General features: G+C 37.5%; 1 protein-coding gene across 6 annotated transcripts in view; it reads left to right on the plus strand.

Annotated features, from left to right (window-relative positions):
* The window catches only part of LOC107216742 (atrial natriuretic peptide-converting enzyme-like), a 95206-nt gene that overhangs the window by 25985 nt on the left and 45908 nt on the right, over positions 1-23313 (plus strand). The window contains exon 1 of one of the 6 annotated variants that reach the window (XM_046740502.1): positions 20140-20658. The exons of the other annotated variants lie outside the window; for them this stretch is intronic. The gene's annotated coding sequence lies outside the window, so the exon portion shown is untranslated. Of the gene's footprint in view, positions 1-20139; positions 20659-23313 lie in introns of those variants that run through there. 6 annotated transcript variants of the gene reach the window in all.

Genomic DNA, 23313 nt, shown 5'->3' on the forward strand with positions numbered 1-23313 from the left:
TTTATAAAACGCGATGCAACATAGTGAAACGAGTTATCAAGCTTCTTAGATCGTGCCACATTTATCAATAATGGAGCAGGAGGATAACGTGGCATAACACGTCTCTGCTCAGCATCAGCCCTTAGTTTGAAAAGATCAAATAGATACGTTGGTTTTCTTGAAGAAATCACAGTGTAGGCTAGAGTAGCAATAATGTATAATCGTCTATCCTGAATAGTAAGCCAACCAAGGTACAAGCGATATGGCGTTATTGGAGTTTGCCAAGGGATATAACCTTGAACAAATCGAATACAGGTATTCATAAGACGATGAAGCTTTAAGTTTTGTGTTTGTGTTAAATCATTGTATACCGCTGCTGCATAGTCAAAGTGAGGAAAAATAAGAGATTCTACAAGGCGTTTTCTAAGAGATCGTGTAAGTGCATGCCTATGAAATCGCAGAGAATAAAGTGCCCCGTGAACACGACTAGAAATGTGACTAATATGCTTGTCCCAGTTTAAGGTTGAGGAGAGTTGAACTCCGAGATCAGTTACATGACTAGAATAGTCTAAAACGACACCATTAATTACAACTCTTGGAAGTGTGGAGAAATCAATACTGGAGATGTAAGCTTGACTACCTAAAATAATTAGCTTAGTTTTATCGGGATTCAGTCTAATCAAGTTACGTTGTGCCCACTCAAAAACACGACACGCATCCTCAGAAAGCCTGAGTATATGTTCATGTTAATATACAACAAGTTTAATGCTTTGGCTTTTGGAATAGCAGCACGAAGTAGATTATAGGTTTGTTTAGGCCAAACAGCATTCATAAAGACTGGTTTTTCACCACCAGAGCCAAAAATGATTTGCACAGTTTTTTCCTTAAGCAAATTCCACTGAGATATAACATTATTGCGTACTGTAGGGGAGACAAGTTTGACCATGAGAGTTACAAATTCAGGAGAAAGAACTGAATTATCAGCTGTAGTTTCATTTGCAGCATTAGCTGAGACATCAGCTGACTGTGCAGAGGGCAATTGCCGAATAACAGATACGTATTGTAAATTATAGTCATTTTTAGTCGCTTCAAATACTTTTTCAACCGCATTATCACATTCATTTGTCGGGGATTTAGGAACACCCGTAATACGTACTTCACACGAATCAGAAGGTAACTCCCAGTCTTCAATACTTTTAAGGGTCGACTTAATATCATTCAACTCCCTAGATTTAATTCGATTTTCATTTTCAAGACTTGTTATTCTAGTAGACAAATCTGCTAGCTTTTGATTCACTTCATTTGTGAAAGGATCAAATTTTTGAGTTGACCACGCCTCAAACCAAGGTGGCATATTTCTATCGCCCATGTTTGCGGAAGAATCTGATAAAGAAACTACGGAACAAGCAACTTTTTGCCTTTGCAAGTTCATTGGGGACGGATGAGACCGTTCGTTGGTTAGTCGTTTGCGAGATACTTCTTTGCTAGCGTTTGAAGACAGTGGAGTCGAAGATAGCAAGAATTCAGATTGACCAATGTTTCTACTAACTGAATAATCAATAGTGGCAAGAGTACCATATAGACTACCAGCAGAAGGGGAACGTAATTTCATGCAAAGTGCACAACAATATAATGCAATGTTCCACCGCCAAGTACCTTTCAAGCAGGACGAGTGAAAAACTCTTACTACACAACTTACACTTTCTAAGCGATTTAGAGCCTGGTAATACATTGTCGTTACATGCAGGGCAAACTCGATCACTCATGTTTCAAAAAATTTTACAAAGTAAAGTAACATTGTCACTATTATATATATCTTTGAAAACAATAATAATAATATAGTTCCCCCGCACTAACAGGCAACCAGTCACACCTACTTGTAGTACTGGATACTATATACAGATTGAGTGAAGATATCCAAGCTGATCTGCGCTTAGTGTAGTTTCAAGAATTCGCGCGTTTCACGATGACGAAAAGCGCATGCGCCAACTGGATGTGTAGAAGCGTGCGAAGGTGACAGTGGTACCAACCATCCAGTTCCAGGTAGTGAGTGATATTCTAACCTCTAAAATGTTCTGCAGCGGCCATGTGACTTGAAGATGAATGCTTGACGAACATAACCTCCAAGAAGAAACGTTCAGACAAAATCGAGAAACCTGGCTCGGAAAATGCGAGTCTTGCCGAAGATGATCAAAGGTGCGAGAGCCAGCGGTTCCCCGAACTGTCTACAATAAAACTCGAAAAGAGAAAATGTATGAGTCAAGAAAACTATGTATAACAAGACGGAGCGAAAATCTACACGTGTGGCCACGCTTACCGAGAGAAAGAGAGAGAGAGAAGAAGATAGCGAGTTAAATTTCTTTTTTCGCTCGTAAGCGTGGAGAGTAGCCTCTCTGATTGTTTTCCGATACTCATGATTGTGGAGGACGCGAACCTGCGCCAGCAACCACCTTATAAATTACATTATTATATACCTTATAAAGGCAACGCAGACGATCTCATCCCCATCTTTCCCTCCTTTTGAAGAAAACTGAGACGAACGATACTTTTGTCACGGTTCTAAGGGTTGCCGGATTTCTCACGAGGTTATAAAAACTTCTCCTTCATGTTCCTTAACAATGGATACCATAGATCTACGGTCTGGACATAATGATTTTATATGAGGCTTCTTCGTTTACTTTTTTTATTCAGTTTCGACGCTTCAAAGACGAAAAGTATCGCATGAAATGATCGTAAAGAAGAACAGATGAATAGACCAAAAAGGATGAAAATAAAATCAAACTTTTTAAAGTTGTCGTATGAATACCCCATTGAAAATCATCAAATTCTCAGGCATCGATAACGTAATTTGCAAATTTTTATTTGAAATTGCGATTGGAGACAATTTACTGTGTCAATTTTCAATCGTTCATTTTTGCTGCTCAAATAAACAGGTTCAAATCCACATCACATTTTTTTTTCTATATTAATCGGAAGGTAAGACTTTGATATGCGTTATAAATTTATCAATTTGTGTATTAATTATAAAAAGACTCTTGAATCGTCGATGCAATTAATTTTCACGGAAATTGGAAGGTTGCGTGATAGCTGAATAATCGCAGTGATCGACGGTCATTATTCATAAATTGTACGTACAATAACTAATTTCCATCATTTATCAGCGACTCCCGTAACAACTTCGAGGAATCTCCATTTCTGAATTAATGATTGTTAGTTCTGGAACATATTTACTCAATTTTTATTCACTCGACAGCTGACTTGTTCATTTGTTTTATTCAATTATCCATTTGACCGTTTACCTTAACATTGAGACTACTTTCCGCATGAGATTCACTGCTCATTAATCTATTCCTTCGTTACTTTTGTTTATCGAGTCGAGTAGTTAGTCATTCATTTACTTAATTTCAATTCGTATCCTATCGATAATTTAGCCTTGAAAATAAATGACTATGAAGTTCCGTGCTCGGGATTTTAGGGGCAGGGATTATCAAGAAATCGGGAAGTTAGAGAACAGGCCGGTATCGAGGGTGTGAAATAATCGTCGGAGAGTTGTTACTCGTGAGAATACTCCCCGTGGACATACCTCATTTTCTACATTAGGTACATCTCCAGAACGTTCCAGAGTCGAGGAGGATTGTCAAATTCCTTTGTTTCAATTTGCCGACGAAAATTCTGCCCTCTGTATTCTCCTCAGCGAAACTGTGGCCATTTTCCTGCACTTAACGGAGTACCCTTGGTGCGCAGTAAGTCAAAGAATTTCAACCTTCTACTTGAGTAACGTAGCATATAATTTGGCAACACCGCATTCCGTGCTAACGTACAAGTATAATACTTATGTGTAGGACACTGAAGCAGCCTGAACGCGGTTTCCATACATCTAATTGACTCAATTTACCATTTTTATACGGTTTCGTAACTGGTGCAGTTCGGTAACTTACCTTTAAACGAAGCGCCATAACCTATAATACTGCGGTGTTGCCACGTTTCTGAATTACTCAAAAATCTAGTCTCTTTTTCTTTTAATTTATTTCTCCTGACACAGTCAAGTTTTACATCTTTTGGAAAATGAAAAATGTTCGTAGGATATTCGTTTATATGTCCTTGAGATTTTATAAAAATCCGTTTGTTAATTCCAATAATTGATACATGATAAACTGCTTAAAAATCACAGATACTCCATGTTAAGTGCTTCGAAATTAAATTATTAATATCTTCTTTCAAAGTCGACGAAAGATTACAAAAATTGAACCGAGTCATTTTTTGAAAGGTTTTGATATCCCTGCAAATTTTCGTTACTTTCTGCTTGTGGATTGATTGACCGAAGGTACTCCCTTAAGGACGTAAGAGACGTATAGTCAGGTCGAAAAGTTGTCACTACGAGAACGCGATAAGACAAAGCTCACAAATTGTCACTGAAGCCAATGTATCTAACATAAAACTGAAAGACTACGCAATATGTAGGAAAAAATTTTAAACAATGAATTTTAAATTTTATCGCTCGATCAATTTATCAACTTCAGAAATATCACAACGTTATATCATGTTTTCACTTTTTTAATTTGAATCGGAAAATTAGTGTTTCTGCGCTACCTCCGTCAACAACTATTTGCTTCCTGATCGATTGGTCACGAATCGTTTTGATCATATTCTCGTCAACAGTAACGTATTTCTTGCCAAATCGTAAATTTTTCATCTGTAGATTTTTTGATGGAGTTTTTTTGCACTCACTAGATTTTTGCGATTTTCATTACTTATGTAAACGCAACGTTTAATACTTCGGCAAATACGAATATAGGAATTTTTTTCTCAAAGAAACTTCGAACAGGCAAAATTGAGCCTTGACATAGTTTTTCGACATTTCTTGTGACTTTTCTTCGCGTGGTTGAAACTGCGTTTTGACACGAGAAGAACAAAAGTTGTAAAAAAAATTTGCAAAGTGATTAAGGAAGCTGTCTTTTTCTACTTTCAGTTGCCACTTGCACTCTTTCTTGACCACTTTTTTGAACAATATGTCTTAACTTCTTGTTCAAATCGGGAATTCGAAAAGTCATCTGCATCTTTTGGACGGTAAATTTCACTTGAATGACTTCAGCAGCACTTTTTAATGCTTTATGTTGTTTTTTCTTCGACATACTTTTGACCTGACTGTACGTCCCATTTATCCCGAATATAACCTACCGACGCTCCATAAACAAGCAAAGCTCTAGCGGTAAGTCAAGCATTTCATTCCGGCCCATGAAATGAGAATCAAAGACTGTTTACCAGGTTATTCAAACAGATACAAAAAATTTGATTTCCATGAATTCAGGCCGGCTGTACGTGTCGAAATGCGAAATCACCAGAATTCGAATAATTCGACCTAAACGTTATTATCTCGAATCTCACCCGAAGTTTTTAAATTTCCGGAGCGCCACGAAGTTTTGGTTGGGAGTTAATTACTGCAGACAGGTCAAAATCTCAGGCATTTCGAACTTCAATGTACTATCAAAATTTCAACTATTTGAAATTCTTGAAAAAGCAACAACGCGAATTGTTCTATACAATTAATCAATCGGTTAGACTGAATTTTGACATCGTCAAATTTTGTTGCAGACTTGGATATTTAAAATTTTTTCAGTCAGATCATCGAAGTTTATTTCCAAAGTTGATTCGAGAATTCAATGTGTTCACTTTGTTTAATTTGTTTTTTTTTTATCCTCGTTCAGCTACAAGATGGTATTATTTTTTTTTTTTTCTCTCTCTCTTCTATTCGCCGTCGGAAGAAATTGAGTCTGTCACGTTTTTCAGAAAATAAATTATCGCAGCACAGCTGATTAAGTCTGGATATTTTTCTCTCCGGTAAGTAAGATTTTCCTCAAGCCAGTGATCCGAAGTAACAAGTTTGCGTCTAAACAAACTCTGACCCTGCGTTTGAAGGATGGCAAAAAAAAAAAAAACTAACTAACTAACTAACTATGCCTTTACACTTTGGGTCCGACTTGTGCAATGATCGGAAATCCACTAACTGAATCACTTGCAAAACACTTCAGCTTGAAATTCCTGGAATTTGGTAGTATCTGAAATATTCTGTACCTACATATTAGAAAATTCCTGAGATTCGTATCACATGCAGCCCTTCCAAATCCAACGAGTAAACAGCCGCACGTGGCGGAAATGCCACCGTATAAGACGTGTACAAGGGCTCGACGATGTAGTAGACCGAGAGTTTTCCCAATCCTTACGTCCTCTTCTTCCCATTTCGCAGTAAAGCGCATAGCTGACGCCGAAGCAAGGGACGAATCATGTCAGGATTCCCGGAACCGAATTTTTCTCATTCCCATCCGGTCAATAAACCATTCAAGAATAGTATTCGAATGCTAAAATACACTAACAGAGCTTATGTTCAATGGTAAAAGATAGTGAAAGAATGTAAATTCGAAAAAATGGTGATTTCGAAAAATTAACGACGGAGCCAGGAATCGAACCTGGTAACCAGGTAAACGATAGTATTGCAGTATTTTACCAGGAACCAGGTAAAAGATAGTATTGCATTATTCTAATCAATCAGATATTTTTGCAAAATCTATTGACGTGAATATATAATAAGTATAAAATTTCCCGTTAAACGGATAAAATATAAAGTAAGTAAAATATTATACATTGTATGACAAGAGAAAATTTTGACGATTAGTTGAGAACTTGTATAAAGTTTTATGAACTTTTTTGGTTCCTGGAACTGTTTTTGCGATAGACTGAAACCAAATTTTTTCATTGACACACTTTGAATCGACCCTAAGCTTACAAATTCCTTGAGTCAACATACCTGGTTCCATTAAACAATTATACACATAAATATTGTGCAACTTGAGTGTTCCACTCGAAAAGTTGCAAGAAAAAAACTTTTAAGACCTACCCCAATGTTTGAGTAACTTGGAGTGGATGATTCTTCTACACGAAACTATTGGAGGCATTTTATGACAACCAGACCGAATTTTAATCCCACCATTTCAAGTTCGGGTAAGATTTTTTCGACTGCCTGTAAATCCTAAAATGTGATGATTTTGGAGTATCTCATCGAACAGCTTCTGCACGATGAATATTGACACATCTTTCTGGTTACACCTTTTAACAATTCGTGTAAAAATGTGTAAAAGTTAGTTTTTTAAAAACGTGAACATTCTGGCACATAATCATCCGCATTTCTTTGCAACACAAAAATATGGCAACTAAATCTCTTGATACATCAGCGAGGCAAGATAGAAATAAAAATTCCCTGAGGCCCCTGGAGAACTGCCAGCGTGGGCACCAAAGCTTTCGCATAATAGAAAACGCGCACAGTATCGAGCTCGATATGCGTTTTCTGGAACCGATCGAAACAGCCCCCAAACACTCGACGAAGTGCGAGTCACCGCCAGACGCTTGTTTCGATGCTAAGCGTTCCGCCAGCCTCGGAATCCTTCGGGACTTGGGCATTCGTCTTCCGCTGATATTGCATAACACCCTACAATCCATCCTTCCTCGTCCTTCGTCCTTCGTCCTTGAGGTTTTTAAACGGAGCTTGCAGAGGAACGCGTGTATCCATCGCGTGTTTATAAAGGATAATGGAACTATAAACGATTTACTTGCCGTTACATGCTGTACGGACTTACAATGGCATCTCGTTAATTCTCCGCTCGATAACTTTCCGCCGAATAATCGCCTGCTGTATAACTTCCCGCGAAGTGATAGTCTTTGCTCGATATTTACCGGCTGTTTAATTTAGCACCTCGGTAAGTATCCACCCTATAATTACCTGCTGTATAACTTCTCACTCGATCATTGTTTGCACGATCATTTTCCGCACATAACATTCTGCTACGTAACAACACGTTCGATCATTGTTCGCTTAAGAATTTCCTACTCTATAAGTTCTCGCTTTATAACTGCTTGCTGCATAATGTCCCGCTCGATAACTGTCCGCCTGATTACTGCTTGCCATGTAACTGAAATCTAGCTCCATAGCTTTTCTTCGATTATTTTCCCGTTCAATGATTTCCTGTATCGAGAGTAGTGAAATTCACAGACTAAGACTCTCGTTGTTTACTCCCTCGATAATCTCACGCCTCGTAATTTGCTGTTTGGTAAATTAATACTGGATAATTTTCCATTCGATAATTCTACACGTTAATCGTAAGCATTCATGCGGTATCTTTGATTGCATTAAGATAAATAATGCTTTCCAATTTTCGAAGCGTGATTCTTAAAATTTTCCCTACCTAATATTACCAAGAGTGGATGTTCATCGAGACTCTATTGTAAAGATACAGATGAATGAGTATCAAAACTCTGTATCATTCTAATCACACGGATCTTTTGCTAATTTGTCCAATCGTGCTTTCACACCTGTTTTTTGCAAAACATCGTTGCGTTTTTTCATTCAATTATAACAAAATAGAAAAAATTAAGTACAGTTACGTACCATGGTACGAACCATTTTCTCCCACCATAAATAAGTCGCGATTAAACCATAGCCTCGGCGACAAAAAACGTACTTCTGCATGCTTGTAATTTATCGACTACTATGTAGGATACGTGGGATTGGATTTATGATAACACGTAGTGCAAAAGATGGGATTAACCGTTGGTGACGTAAACTCCATTCTTATTTTTTACCTTCGTTCCATGTTGTAACTAATGCGCACGGGCCCAGCTTAGACAGTATTATTCGTATTTAATAAACCGATTTCGATGAAAGTTTTCGAAACTGGAAACCTATCACTTTTGAAAAAAAATAATGAATTCCTATTTTTCCATTCATTCGTTTATTTGTTTTCAACTGGAAAGTTCAGAAAAATTACTCCAACTCCTTTTTTTTACTTATTTCCAACGAACGTTATTGAATAGATTTTTTCAAACTCTGTATTGACAAGTAAAGTAAACAGTAAGTAGTTTTCAATAAAGCAATGACGAATTAGTAAATTCAAAATAAATAATACATAATTCATCGTGATTGGGAGTAACAATTTTTTCGCGAACACGGCAAATATCAGTCCGAATCATTTTTTATCCCTCGTCAGACAATTTTTTGCAAAATGCGTACAGGTTTCAGGGATATTGACTTCGTTGAAGAAGTAACGCGAGTGCCTTTGTAAGTAATTTTGGATCCTAAGAATTTGAAAGAATTAAGGAATATGGGTAAGACGAAGAAGTCTTAAGAAGATGGGGAAAAGTTTGGGCTTTAAATTTACGTCGACTTTGCCGGCGACCCGCCGCCAAACTCGCGTTGCGTCTTCCAGCGCGCAATAAAGACGATATAAGAGAGCTGGAAAAAAGTTTTTTCCTCTTTCTTTTTTTTTTTTCTTATTTATTTTTATATTCCCCCCTCTCCTCCTTCCCTCGTTCTTCAAACCCGGTAATTTAGGGCTTCTACTTATACGCTCGCCGCTCTCTGCTCGGCTGAAGATACCAGAAAATGAAGGGCGCAGAGAACGCAAAAAACGAAGGGTACAACGAAAAAAAAACTCGGGAAATAACGACAATTTTGCAGTCATGGTTATTACAGTATAACTGATATTGGTTGTAGAATGAATACAAATTGTACGCGCATTTTTACTTCTTTATCGTTTACTCGGCGAGTGTTATGAAAATTAAAAAAAATATTCTGTATTAAATTTTTTTTTTTTTCTGATATTCGTGCTTGTTGCGTGAAAAATAAACATCTGAATATGAAATTGAAGTGCGTCCGTTTCTCGTACAATTCTTATGCTTGAAAAATGTTATTATAGCTGTGAGCTAGGCGCCTCGCTTCGGAGCAATTTAAATTCATAACACGAGGGTTGGCGGTACTGGAGTCTATAGGGTTGTTTCGATCTCTATCTCTACTGCTTGTATATGACGAATACATGATCCACTACATCGCGGTTTTCCGAATGGATGAAAGTTATGGGCATGCGAGGCGGAAAAGAAATTACACACTATAAATGGTGAAAAAAATGTCAAATTCAATTAATTAGTTTTCTACACAATTCTTCCAACCATAAACACACTTCAAATTTTTTCTTCAAAAAATTCTGTAGCCTAAATTAAGAAAACTAATGTTTCGTCGATTTCCTCTTCGTCACTCACGATTCAACGATCATAACACCAACGGTAATTCTAAGTCTTCGCTAAAAATGTAAATATTTTTTTTTATGACTCGTTGAATCAATTTTAGAAAATATAGAATTCATTAAACACGACCCGTGCAGTTATTTTTATCTGTATCTGTTGTTTACAAATGATATTTTCGAACGAGTATAAAAATGCAAATACGTATTTTATTTTCTTGATGTGGAAGACAAAAAAATTAAAGTCCTCAATATTGGATCAGTAAAATCAGAAAGAATTTTTGGAAATCTTGCAAATTATTGGAATATGTTTCCAAATAACGTTCAGACGCAGGCATCGGATGTTAAACCCGAAAAACGAGATGGCAATAAATAATAGGTAAAAGATAAAGTCTAGAAAATATTTCGAGTGCGTTTCAGAGTTCGGACTATACACTGAAAAATACTTGCTGATACATAGCAATATAAAGCTAATAATAAAATAAACATCCAATATTCGCTAGTTGTTTGAAAAGAACAATTAAATCAAATAAGCTTCGCATTGTTATTATTGTTAGTAAATTTGTTAAATTTTAGTACGTCTCATTCGAATCCAACAAATGATTAATCGAATAAAAAAAAATAAGGGAAAGCAAGTATATACCGTTTACTTGTATGGAAAACAATTTCTCTTTTCAGTGTGAGCCATAGAAAAACAAAAAAAAAAAAAACAACTCGATAAACTCGATGCTAAACGTTTGTAGAATTGACATCGAATGCCCTATGTGCATATTACTTATGAAATACCTAGCCTGAGGAACGCTGGAAAGACTTCACGCACGTGCGGAAAATTAATAATCTCGCTCGCCACAACTGCAGCTGTAACACCGGCTCTCGCATATCAATTCCATATCATGCAACAGATGCTTGGTCTACCGCACGCACAGCACCCATATCATTTACAAACTCTGTGCAATAATGACCTTTAATTATTTTCTATCCGTTATCAGGTTTCATCCAGTCTCGTTTCTCCCGTTTCGAAATCACTCACATTCGTTTTTGTTCAATAAGATTAAAAGTGAGTAAACCGAAAATTATTTACCATCAATTAATAATCCATTACGATTCTCAAATTCGGAAACGTAGATTGTTAAATACCGTTGATAAATCTTACCGCAGAGTTACTTTTTCATTATGTACAAGTGTTAGTTTTGGCTGTCATTCCAGAAGCCAAAGTCGATCGACGCGATAAAGAAACTTTTTTATCCGTGATAAGAGAAAAGAAGAATCTCTGATCAAGATGGAAAAAAATGTCTCCACGATACATTAAAGTAAGGTGAACGAATGTCGGTAAAAAAATTAATTCCATTAGAGTTACCGGCACACAGACGTTAAATGGCTAATTGAAAATAAGCTGATTGGTTTCGCGGTATCAGCTCTTCATTTAATTTCCTTCTGTTCCCATCCGATTAATCCGCGCCGCCTGGCGGTCGAGAATTTCTCCGGCTGAGCAGTCACCGACTCTTTCTACTCGTTTCGCGCGCTCCTTTGTCCGTCCGTCGTATCATCCGCTGTTTTCACTTACGACCGTCACTTTCGTCCGTTTCGCGTCGCTGCCGACCGTCTGGCTGACCGTAACGCTGATCGTGAGCCTCATCACTGCCGCGTTCAAATCGCCCCGTGAACTGACGACGTTCCAATATCCTTAGAGACGAAGGTGACGGACTCGGTGTTTTAATCGCGTTCACGTAATTTTTGAAACCTTGATTGATTCAACGGGACCTGAACCTTTAATTTCTCCCTTGTACCGTCATTTTGCAATAATTATCAAAGCGGGGCAAAACAAAACTTTGAAAAAATTCTACAAGTTATCGATCAACGGAAAGAATGAACAAGTTGAATTTCTTTTTCTAGGTTAACGTTTTGCCCCGTTTTCCTAAGGTTGAGTTGATGTGTTTCCGTGCTTGGAACCTAGTGACTTAAAAAATCTGGCCACAATTGCAGACTTTTTCTATCATTTTCTAAAAAATTATATTTCATTGACAAAGACTGATTGGGCAAACGAAAATTGGGCCGGATTATTTTTCACCGAGCTAAAACCAATATTTTATCATGCATGGCATCTTGTCTGGTATAAATGCAAGATTGCGATATCAATACAGGGTATCCCATTTTAACTTACACATCTGAATAACTCAAAACGTTGCAAGATAGTCAAAAAATGGTTAAAACAAAAGTTGTTGGTTATTAAGGGACTGACCCAACTATGAACATCACTGTGGCATTGATCTTCATTTTTAAGGTTATTTGAGGGTCAACTTGTGTTTATCAAATAAAAACCCTACTTTTGATCTCGGATTCCAAAAGAGTCATTTAAAAATCAAATTTGGACGATGATAAATTTTACTTTCAAATAAGCCCTAGAACTCGCTTTGGCCGATAACGTGGATACCTATCTCAGTGTGGAATTTTCTTCTCATTTGTAATCCGAATTCAAAAATAGGGGTTTTCATTCAAAAAACGGAAGTTGACCTTCAAATTACCTTAAAAATAAAGGTCAAAGCCAAGGTGAATGTTATAGTTGGGTCATCCTCTTGATACCCAACAACTTTTATTTGAACTATTTTTTGACCGTCTTGCAATGTGTTGACTAATTCAGCTGTGTAAGTTAAATCGGGACACCCTGTATAAAAGCCATCCTCTTTAAATTTGAGCAAGTAAACTTTTAATACATCTGAACTGTTGAAGTCGACCCCGGCAAATTCTCTCAGTCCTGTTTAAGCAAAGTTCCTCATCTCCACAGAGTTATCCTGATACAAATTGAATTTTTTTCACCCTCTTTTTTCTTATTTGTTTTCCTTTTTTAATCCCGCGAGGGACGACGACGATAAACACCAAAAAGTTTAATAATCGTTTCGCAACAAGGTTTATAAGATTGGTTTGTCGCTCTGTCTTTGCGTAAGATTCTTTCAAGTTTGTTAAACAAATAACGAAAATAAATAAGTGGAGTAAAATGAGCCAGGACAAAACGAAAAACGGTGAAACACGCAACAGTTTTCTACCAGAAAAATGTCAGGCTGGGCAAAAGAAATAAGTCGATATGAAAATCGACGAGCGATGAGAAATTCCGCGCAAAAACAGAGGAAACAAATTAATTTCATGCAGATATTTTCACTCACGCGGAGCCTGTGACACCGGGCCTCAGTGTGGCGTTCATGTTGGGGGGCAGGAGTTGGAATTAGGATTTCGGTTTTGGAAGGACCGATCGATATTATCCTCCCAGCCGGGAGTTTCGGCTGCAGACTGCCGGGAAGCTTTAGCGTCGCCAGCTAGTCTAGTCGAATAAAATTCCCCCAGCCTGTCTGGCGCCAGCGGGGCGCTGGCATTCCGACACTGGTTCGAGAGGCGCTCGAAAATTTCGCATACAATAGCCGTAGGATGTCCGGAATCTGATCATGCATTTTCCAATTATTCAGACGAAAGATTCAAATCGAACATTTTTATTTATTTTTTTTTCACTTTCCACCGTGCATCGCTTAAAGAAATCGGAAAAAAACACAAAACACAGAAGCGATTGCTTGCCGAATTTCGAAATCGTTCTAAGGAACGACTCTACGTGAAATTCTGAGATGAAAATTCATTTCCCTGAAATTCGAGTGACCCATGACCCATAGTTTCATTGGCGAATTCGATCGACAAATCGTAACAACGTTTTGCGGGATCGAAGTTTATAAGAGTTATTTAGAGAACGTTGCTTAAATTTCCATATTACGTTGAATGATTTTTAGTCGACAGCTGAACGTTTTTCTCGTCATGGATCTGTTATCATTTTTTTGGAACAAGATGAACAGGACTGAAAGCGTAGAACGCAGGGATCAGAAAGTGGCAGTGACGACTGAGTCGGTATGTGTAAAGCAAAATAGGTCGCGTCATGTAGTACGAAAAATATCCATCAAGAGCTTAAGGCACGTTAAAAAAAAAGACAGATAGGGATGAGGGGCGACAAAAAAAAGAGCAAAGGACGGAAGACATTGGATGAGTTTGCAAAAGAGAGAGAGAGAGAGAGAGAGAGAGAGAAGCTGACGGCTTAAACCGATTACGTGATAAAAGTAAAGCCTTTATTATATTATCATAATCCCTATTATGGTAATTCCTGGTGGTAATTCAACTGGGAGGTACCTGACCAGCTAACGATCCCGACGCTTCTTATATTCCAGGGAAATCTTATGCAACTCTATTTCACTCTTTTATCGCAGTCGGTAAAAGAGGGAGGGAAGTAACAAGAACACTACACAATTAGGTGACATTCGAAACGCGGGGAAAAAATGAGCATAGAATGCATAGGGTATGTAGATAGGTTGGGAGAAAAGAAGTAAATTGATACAGGTGATCGTATACAGTTAAACATGTTTATTCAACCTGAACAAGGTGCGTTAGATAAATTATAGTACACTCGGGGACAATGAATGTGAGGCGACCAATTTTTTACACCAGACAGTTATGTTGGCAACGCAGAGAAACTCACAGCGCCACAGTCGGCCGAACGCGAAACAAACTCAATCTCAATAAACATAACATAACACATGACTGTCGAATTTAATGACGTGTCAACAAGTCATTATCTCTGCGGTATTCCAAGGTTAGATTCGACGGACATGGATTATGTTATGTTTATTGAGATTGAGTTTGTTTCGCGTTCAGCCGACTGTGGCGCTGTAGGTTTCTCTGTGTTGCCAACGTAACTGTCTAGTGGAAAAAATTAGCCGTCTCAGATTCATTGTCCCCAAGTGTACATATGGTACGTTTAGCTATTACCAATACACTCAAAAATGGGGTGACTTTTCAGTTCCTTGAATCTTCTATCGAACTAGATTATGTAAACAATGGATATACACATAGATCTTACTTACAAACTCTTTAATTATACGTGAAAAATCTTTACTTTTATTGATTTCTTTATGTTTACATTTTCCGTCGCGGATCGCTTGGAATCTACATCCTGTTGAATTTGTTGTACTGGATAGTTTTTGCAAACATGCTGAATTCTGAGACAGAGATGAATAGAGTAAAAGAGAGGAAGGTGTAACTTCATCCCATATTTCTATTGAATATATGGTAAACAGTATCAGGTACAATATTAATTCTGTCAATGGTGTCGAATCAAACAAAAGCTCTGACGTTTAATTGGTTTAGCATAAATTGGTTACGTGACCGGACTTTCGTTTGCTCAATTATCAGTACGTCGATGCATAAACGAACCACATGTGACACGTGATACACAATACGTATATAGATATACAAACGGGGCATCTCAGTTGAGCTTACAGACATTCACGTCGAGACCATTATGTCCTTTAATTTTGTCGCAACTTCTTACTTTTTTTGTTCTCTTCTTCTTTTCCACGCCCGTAGAATGTTTTTATAGTAAATGCTATATATGTGAATAGACTAATCCTATCAATAAATTAGCCTCGAGACGGGTGAATGTGATAAAAAAAAAAGAACGTCTGAAAGAATGTAAAACCTTCAGTTCCATAAATAATATGATTATATTATGAATCGATTAAAGGAAATGGCGGCAAAAATTTGGTGGAATTTCCGATACAGCTGAGAATTCATGTTGAGAAAAAACCACATGAAAATTTTTAATTGGCTTGATGAGTCAGACGGTCGCCGTTTTTATTTTTATTTTTCATTTATATACTTTCTTTTATTTAGTACAGACGAAATAAAACTCTAGTACGTTATATGATGAAGCTGTAAAACGAAATCCTACCCCCCGCCCCCCCCCCCCCCCTCTCTCTCTCTTTCTCTTTCTGCGCAGACTTGTGCTTACTTATCTTTTGAAAACATTGGCTTGCCAACCCCTGTGTCAAGTCTTGTTCACCGAATTCTCTGCTCTCTAAGGGTTGAAGAGAGAATGAGAGAAAAAAGAGAGAAAGAGTGGCGTAAAGAGAAATGGGTTGGGGTAGGATTTTAGGAGAGGGGCGCTTGGCGCATAATTTATTACCTAGTTTTCTCTAAGCGGTACCATTATTCGTTTTTTTCTCTCTCCCCAAGATTTTATCCTCGAAAAGTATAAGCTAGGGTATATAATCATTATACAGAAAAGTCAGCAGATCTGGACTTCAGAAGTAAGCTCGAAATGAGAACAAAATGAGGGAGGGATTTGGAATCAAAATGTAAAGATTAATTTAGTTAAAAACATCATGACATTATTTAAAAAGTTACAATTTTTTTAGTATCGGCGCAATATTGTTCATGCAAAACCTTTCATTTTAATTTTTTTCTATCATTATTTTTATTTATTACTTTTGTTTCGTTGCGACGCTTCTAAAAGATTGCAGATTTCCAGATCATTCGCTCTCACTTGGCTTGATGCACACTTAAAAAGAATGGCATCACAGCATTTTTTTTTTTTTTGTAGATCCAAAGAAAGAATAAATTCACATACAAAAGCGGAATACAAATTTCGGAAGTGTTTTAACAGGGCTAAAAATTAAGAATTCGGAACGACTCACATTTTTTTTTTTTTTGCGAAGCCATGTATTTTCAGATACCTACATTATTACATATGGATATGTATATATATCGAATCGCAAACTCGGATCATATATGATATAAATATATATACACATGTATATTGAACGGTGACATCTGGTCTTGTAACTTCGCATGGTTCGTATGCAGTATGTATGTCATCCATAATGTATGTACGCGATGATCGGCAGTTCCAATAAGCTCAGCTTCTGAATTGAGTCGATACAGGAACGGCGGCGGGATTCTAATCATAAAAGTTTGATGTACCTCTATTCTTCAGATTTACGTCCGAGAGAGACGAACTTTAAAGTAGTGCGATGGATGTTAGCGACAAGTTCGGATGACGAGAAATCATTACAAGAATTTGTTGAATCGCATTTTGCACGAATGTTTGGGACATTCCGCGCCAAATCGATCAAATTCTAATTTGATTTAAATATTTTGAAACGAAGCATTTCTACAAATTACTTTGATCCTGTTTCAATACGTGCATTTTGTCAATTTCCAAATTTGTTCAGTGATAAAAGAAAGCCTGTTTTGAAAATGATAATCAGTCGAGTATCAAATAAGAGAGGATGATTATTAGTTGTCAATTTTTTTTCATTTCCTTCAAGAACTATATCTTCCATGATATCTTGAAAACGGAAAAATTTTGGGGTGAATAGCGTTTCAAAAAAGTGATTCTTTCAGAAAAATTGAAAATTTTCTAATTCCAGATTACATTTTAGAGTTGAACAATTACTTTTTGGTTCAGCAGGTCGTTTCATAATCTATCCCGAAAATATTCGATTATTCGATGTCTAAATAACGCAAGACCATAATTTGTTGTTAAAAAATTCTATCACGTAAATTTTCTCAGAATTTCCTTTCATTTTTCTTAGTACTACTAGAATTATCTAGACTCTTGAGTCTTGTTTAAAACTGATGCTATTCATTTTATATCTAAACATTCAGTTTCATATTCTTTATACTTTATTTTTTCATAAAAATTGTTAAAAAATCTATCAATATGCGTATCTTGCATGAAAATAAATCTTGATGTGCTGTAAAAAACTAGCGCTATATTTTAATTCAACAATTTTAAACACAAAATAAAAAAAAACATTATTACTTAAGGAGAAAATTAAAAGTTATATTTCGCAGCCCTGTGTTACCCATCTGATCAAGCTGGATGTCGATCTTTTCACTTTTTTTACGCTCATCGTCTCGTAAAATTCCAAGCTAATTAAATGAAAATTAGTGAAAAACGAAACCACTAAAAAACAGCAGCCTTAGCAACAGCATCGGCAATGGCTGAAATATATTCGAATTTCGTGATGAAAGCTGCCGGACGAGGAGAAATCAGCTCTACCAACAATTGTAAATAACTAAAACCGGTGTCGAAATCTGAATAATTATAACTCTAAAAGTCTTAGTAACAGAAATAGTTACAGCTTTGAATAAAAATGAACAAAGAATATTTACCATGTAGATCAACCATTGTAAAAATAAAACTAAAATAGGGAAAGTAGAAATAATTTAGTGCTCGTGAGCTTGTGCCAAGTTCGTTTTTACGGCTGCCATTCAAAGATTGAAGGAAACGTCAGGCAGTGGATTCCGATAAAAAAAAAAGCCGTCGATATTTCTCCGAGATGTATAAGCTGTGCTGGTGGAGCTTACAACTCTTCGTGAATTCTGACGCGCATCATTTCTTGCGATGAGAATAAATCCGCCAACTGTATAGTCTCTTGAACGCAGGGAAGAGAGTGAAAAGTTGGGGCTACGGCTAGGGGATGTGGAAGAGGGAGAGATACAGCAGCGAAAGGACACGCGTCGTTGTCAACGTCGATCCTAGTTCCGTATCTTCTATAGAACGTATTTACAATATCCAACCTCTCCAGGATATCGAATCGATTTCACGGACTGTATATTAAATCAGCTACTCTTTATGCTTTTCTACGTGTATCTCCGCAGTATTTCAAAATCCTGTTCTGTCTGATTGTTGAGATTTTTTTTTTTTTAATAAATACCATAGGATACCAGGCTACTCCCTGTTTGAGCCTGGATTGCAAACTAACCCAACCGATAACCTAACCCAACATTAAAAAGTAGCAGCATTGTCGATTCGAAGACGAATCCGTGCCTCCATTATCCGCTACGGTATCCATTTCTGCTGGGACCTGAAAGCTGAGATAATATAAATCCTAAGTGCATTCGTCACAAATACTGAATATCGTGAGATTTTGTCCATGATTATCGCAGTGCCGTTGCTCAACGTTCAAGGCTTGTTTAAAGGTGAAATCGGAACGAAATTGTTTTTGCTGTCGTACTATTGGCACTGAAAATAACATCGGTGCGTTTCAAGAAGTGGCAACAATCCTACAGCCGAAATACTTTTCCAGGCGTGCCAAAGCGGCGGCCATTTTGATTTCCACACCAACGTCCATATTGATATGCGGACTCTTCTCCTCAACTTTGCATCTCAAGTATTTACACCCGTAAGCTTGTCTAAATTCGAAAAAAAACGTACGTCGTCGTTTCCGCAGAAAAAAACAAAATTCGAAACGAATTCGATTTCATTACGAATATAAACCAAGTAAATACCATACAACGATAGCATAAAAGTTATTTTTCGTGTGGTCAATAAATTTAGATCAATACTTGTACGAATCGTGGGTACAAATAAAAAAAAAAAAAAAAAAAACAACGCCAAAATTACTGTACGAAGACAGGAATATTCTCCGTCCGAGGGGATTACGAGTATGATACAGGCCGGCTTACACTGATGCGCATCTACGAGAATCGTGGACAGAGGTTTGGGTATAAATCCGGTTTGCGTACTCCGGGACGGGACGCAACTACGTCTGGGATGGCCAAAGGAGGCGAAAATATCCGCGTACATGAGTCGTGGACGGGACGTGAGGCAGGCGACCCTGCAGAGGCAGAGTCGGGGTTGCGGTTCTCAAGGCGCAAACTCGCGCCCCGTCGAGCGCAGCGGCGTGGCGACGAGGGCTCGTAGGGTTCTCCGAGAGGGGGCGGGGAGGGGTGGGGGGGGGGGGGCGTGAGGGGTAGCACCGAGGCCGAGAATTCAGTTGTACGCTAACACCCACGCTCATAGTACGCACGTCGTCCGGACCCACCACGTGTGTTCCTGCGGAGCAACGAAACCGCGACACGATCCTCCATCCTCCCCCCTTCACCTACCCCTGAAACTTCCCCCGCTCGACATACTCGTCCGAACGTTTTAAAAAATTTTTTTCCAACACCCCGAAACGCCGTTTTTTTTTTTCCACCCCGGGGAAACTCAGCAGGTCTAACTGTACTTCATAGACGTGTCTAAGTAAATAGATAGACACTTAGTTGGACGGATATTTTTTTATTTGTTCGAACGCCGTTTTTTTCCAACCCGGGGAAATTCAGCAGATCTAACTATGCTTCATAGACATGTCTAAGTAAATAGATAGACACTTGGTTAGACGGGTATTTTTTGATTTGTCCGAACGTTCAATTTCCGCGATATCGTTTTTTTTATTTTCGTATACATAATTTTCCCGGGGTAAGGAGAAAAAAATTTTCACTCGGCACTCCAGACGCGCTTTGAGACTGCGATGATCGGTTATCCAAGAGTTTTCCGATCGAGGTGTCAGTCAGATGGCAACAATGGTGGTGAGCGGAAGTGCTGCAACGCTCAAGTGTAATCATTAGGAATAACAATAAGAATAATGATAACAGAAGTAAAAGCGGGAAGGACGATTTTAATGTGAGACATCGCGAATCATAACCATCGCGTATAGTTATGATTAAATTTAAAATGAAATACAACAAAACTGATGACAATAATAATAACAATGGGAAGTTATCCGCTGCGCGACGGGACGGTAACAATAATGAATTTTTGAGATTTAAACTAATGTATCACTTAAATTTTTGCCCAACTATTGATATTATGAATAATCGGTATTGATTTGAGAAAAGGAACAGAGAAACGCTCGTCTTAGATGTATGACGATTGCCTGATTTTTATTTTTGTCGGAGGAATGAAGGCATTTTGTTAAATTCTAATGTAAAGATACCTGCGCTCCGAGGGAAAAGCCAAACGACACCTTGGCGTCAGACTGTAAGTATTTTCATTGCTGTTTAAACGGTGAGGCTTATTTTGTATTTTTTATTCACGAGAAAACGGAAAATAAGAAAAGCAAAGTAGAATAATATCTAGCTTGGAAGAGTTTTATCTGTACAAGTTTTAAATCGTACAAGTCCAAAAAAAAAAATGGAATTTGAATATAAAAAATCTGCTGGACCAATTTTGATGATTTGATCTTGGAAAAAAAAATTCAAATTAAAGCCGAACGATTTATATGTTGGAATTTTGAATTCTGAAAATTGAATCAAGGTTGTCAATTTACCATTCTATAATAATCAGGTCAAATTAGGATACCGTATGATTGCTAAGTCGTAATCTTGATCTTGAAAATGATGTGTCTCAGCATCAACACACGTCCTGAAATATACCTTAAAGACGACGACACGTCTTTACGGCAATATTTGCAACCCGTTCGTTTTCTTCTCTAAATGTCTGAAGGACTTCGTCGTGACCAACGAAAGACGTTTTACAACTCTTTGTTACCTACAGTGTTTAATGTTGTGATGAAAAGTTGAAAATTTAGTCAGGAATGACGAAAACGCAAGATTCGCAATTATTTCTACAGTCAAAATTTTTTTAAATTCAACGACACGCTGAAAACCTTAGAAAAACTCTGACAGATCTGCGAGTTTCGAAATTGTTTTATCTGACATCTGAGTTTGGGTCGGTGTCGTCTGCTTTACTGAGTCTTAAAGAGGATCGCGTGTCTGTTTTGTTTTGCCCGGGTTACCAACCCTAAGGCGACGGGATTGATGGAGTAGACAGAGCATAGCGGAGTTTATTTCTTCAAAAAATACATCAGAGAAGCTTCGGAAGTACGCCTATCCGCTGATTCATTTCTCGTTCTCTTCGCGTTTGCTTTCCGTCACCCATTTTGTTTCATTGCGTATTCGGCAATTCCAAACACCGCCGACAATCTCATTTTCTTATCTCAGACATTGCGCGAGTCACCGACGCGCTCTTCAAACGACTTTTCGAGTTTACCTAACCTCCAAAATAACCTGGCAACTACCCAACGTATCAATTCACTTCTAACTCGCTTTAATTCACAATTTAACTCAACGGTATGATTAGGAATGAAATTCACGTCACGTCTTACAGACGCCTGAAAGACGTCCAGAAGTATTCGGAAACGATTGAAACAGTTTTCAATATTCTATGCTACGATTTTTTGTTAAATACGATGTTTAAACGATGAACTCGTATTTAACATTGAAGACGTCTATTCGTAGTCCGAAGATTTTGATTTCGTTTCTTTTATTTCTTTAATAAACCAAACATATATCAATACGAGTGTAAAGTTGTTGTAAAAAACCTAGGCTTTCATCGATTGAAAGACAAGACAGCTTTCAAATTACTAAGCCTGGGAAAGAAAGACGTTCCGAGTATTACACACGTTTGAATAATCTTCGAAAGGAACTAGCCAAGTTACTCCTCCACTGATAAGAATTTTCATAACGTGGAAAAAAAAAATTCGCAGACGTCTCAAGCACGTATTTCTACTCCAATTTCGTCTGAGTCGTTTCAGGGCATGGCGGCGAGCTTCTCTGTAAGACGAAGGTATTAAAGCGATGACACGATAGTCTCGCACGTCCGAAGGATGAATTCGTGAAAGCTGTTACAAATAAAATGTTGTACGCCGAATCGTCTCGTATACCGAAAAATTTCCGACCCACTATTTTTGAACAAATATATTATCCGATAACTTTGACGAATATCTCACACACTCTTGATTGTTCTTCATCGTATTATATTCTGAAAACTTCAAAGAATTCAGTGTTCACATTCGAAACTTATCGAAAATAAATCACCATCAAAGGCTGTTAATGATGATCGACACGTTTTGAAAAAAGCGCTAGATAGTTTTTTGTTTCATTCAAAATGGCGAATTTTGTGAAATTTTTGTCAATATTAGTGTCCGTTATTCAAAAACTTTTGAAAAAAATCTGTTGAGATATCTGAAATTGTTCGTAAGGTATGTAAAAGTAACTAGAATATAAAGAGAAATTAGATTTGATAAGTAGGTATAGGTAGAAGTTTCTCACAGTTCGGGAAACGATTTTTAGAATATTTTAAAAATTTGTCGATGTACAGTCAGAAGTCTTTTGATATTTCTTTGAATTATTTCAAATTGATTTGAGAATGAAACAATATCTGTATATTTGAACATATTATCGGAAGACGAACTAAATGCCACGGATTTCTAGCCGAATTATTATCTCGCCGAAATTATTTCTCGCAATCAGGCGTAAAACGGGAATCGAATGAGTTAGCTTCGTCCCTTCTCCTCCCGCCCCTCTTCTCACGAAACATATTCGATTATCCCTCCAGTTCTTTATAGGTATATATAAACGTATATAGAGCATTCCATGACATCTCGATCAAAATTCTACGTCGATGTCGCAGATCTAGGGGTGAGATTGTGATGAAGCGAAATGTTTTGACAGGGTATCATAACTTTTATCCATGTAGATAGTTGTCGAATACAAATGCAACTCATGCATTCAACAACAACGATACCGTATTTGTAAACATTTTATATTCCTCGCAATAAAAAGTTCAAAACACGTATTATCATTCTGACTTTAGGAAGTATACCAGATACTGTTGTTCCTTCTCTTTCTCCAA

This window comes from Neodiprion lecontei, chromosome 5, assembly GCF_021901455.1.
Source record: "Neodiprion lecontei isolate iyNeoLeco1 chromosome 5, iyNeoLeco1.1, whole genome shotgun sequence".
NCBI classification, from domain to species: Eukaryota; Metazoa; Arthropoda; class Insecta; order Hymenoptera; family Diprionidae; genus Neodiprion; species Neodiprion lecontei.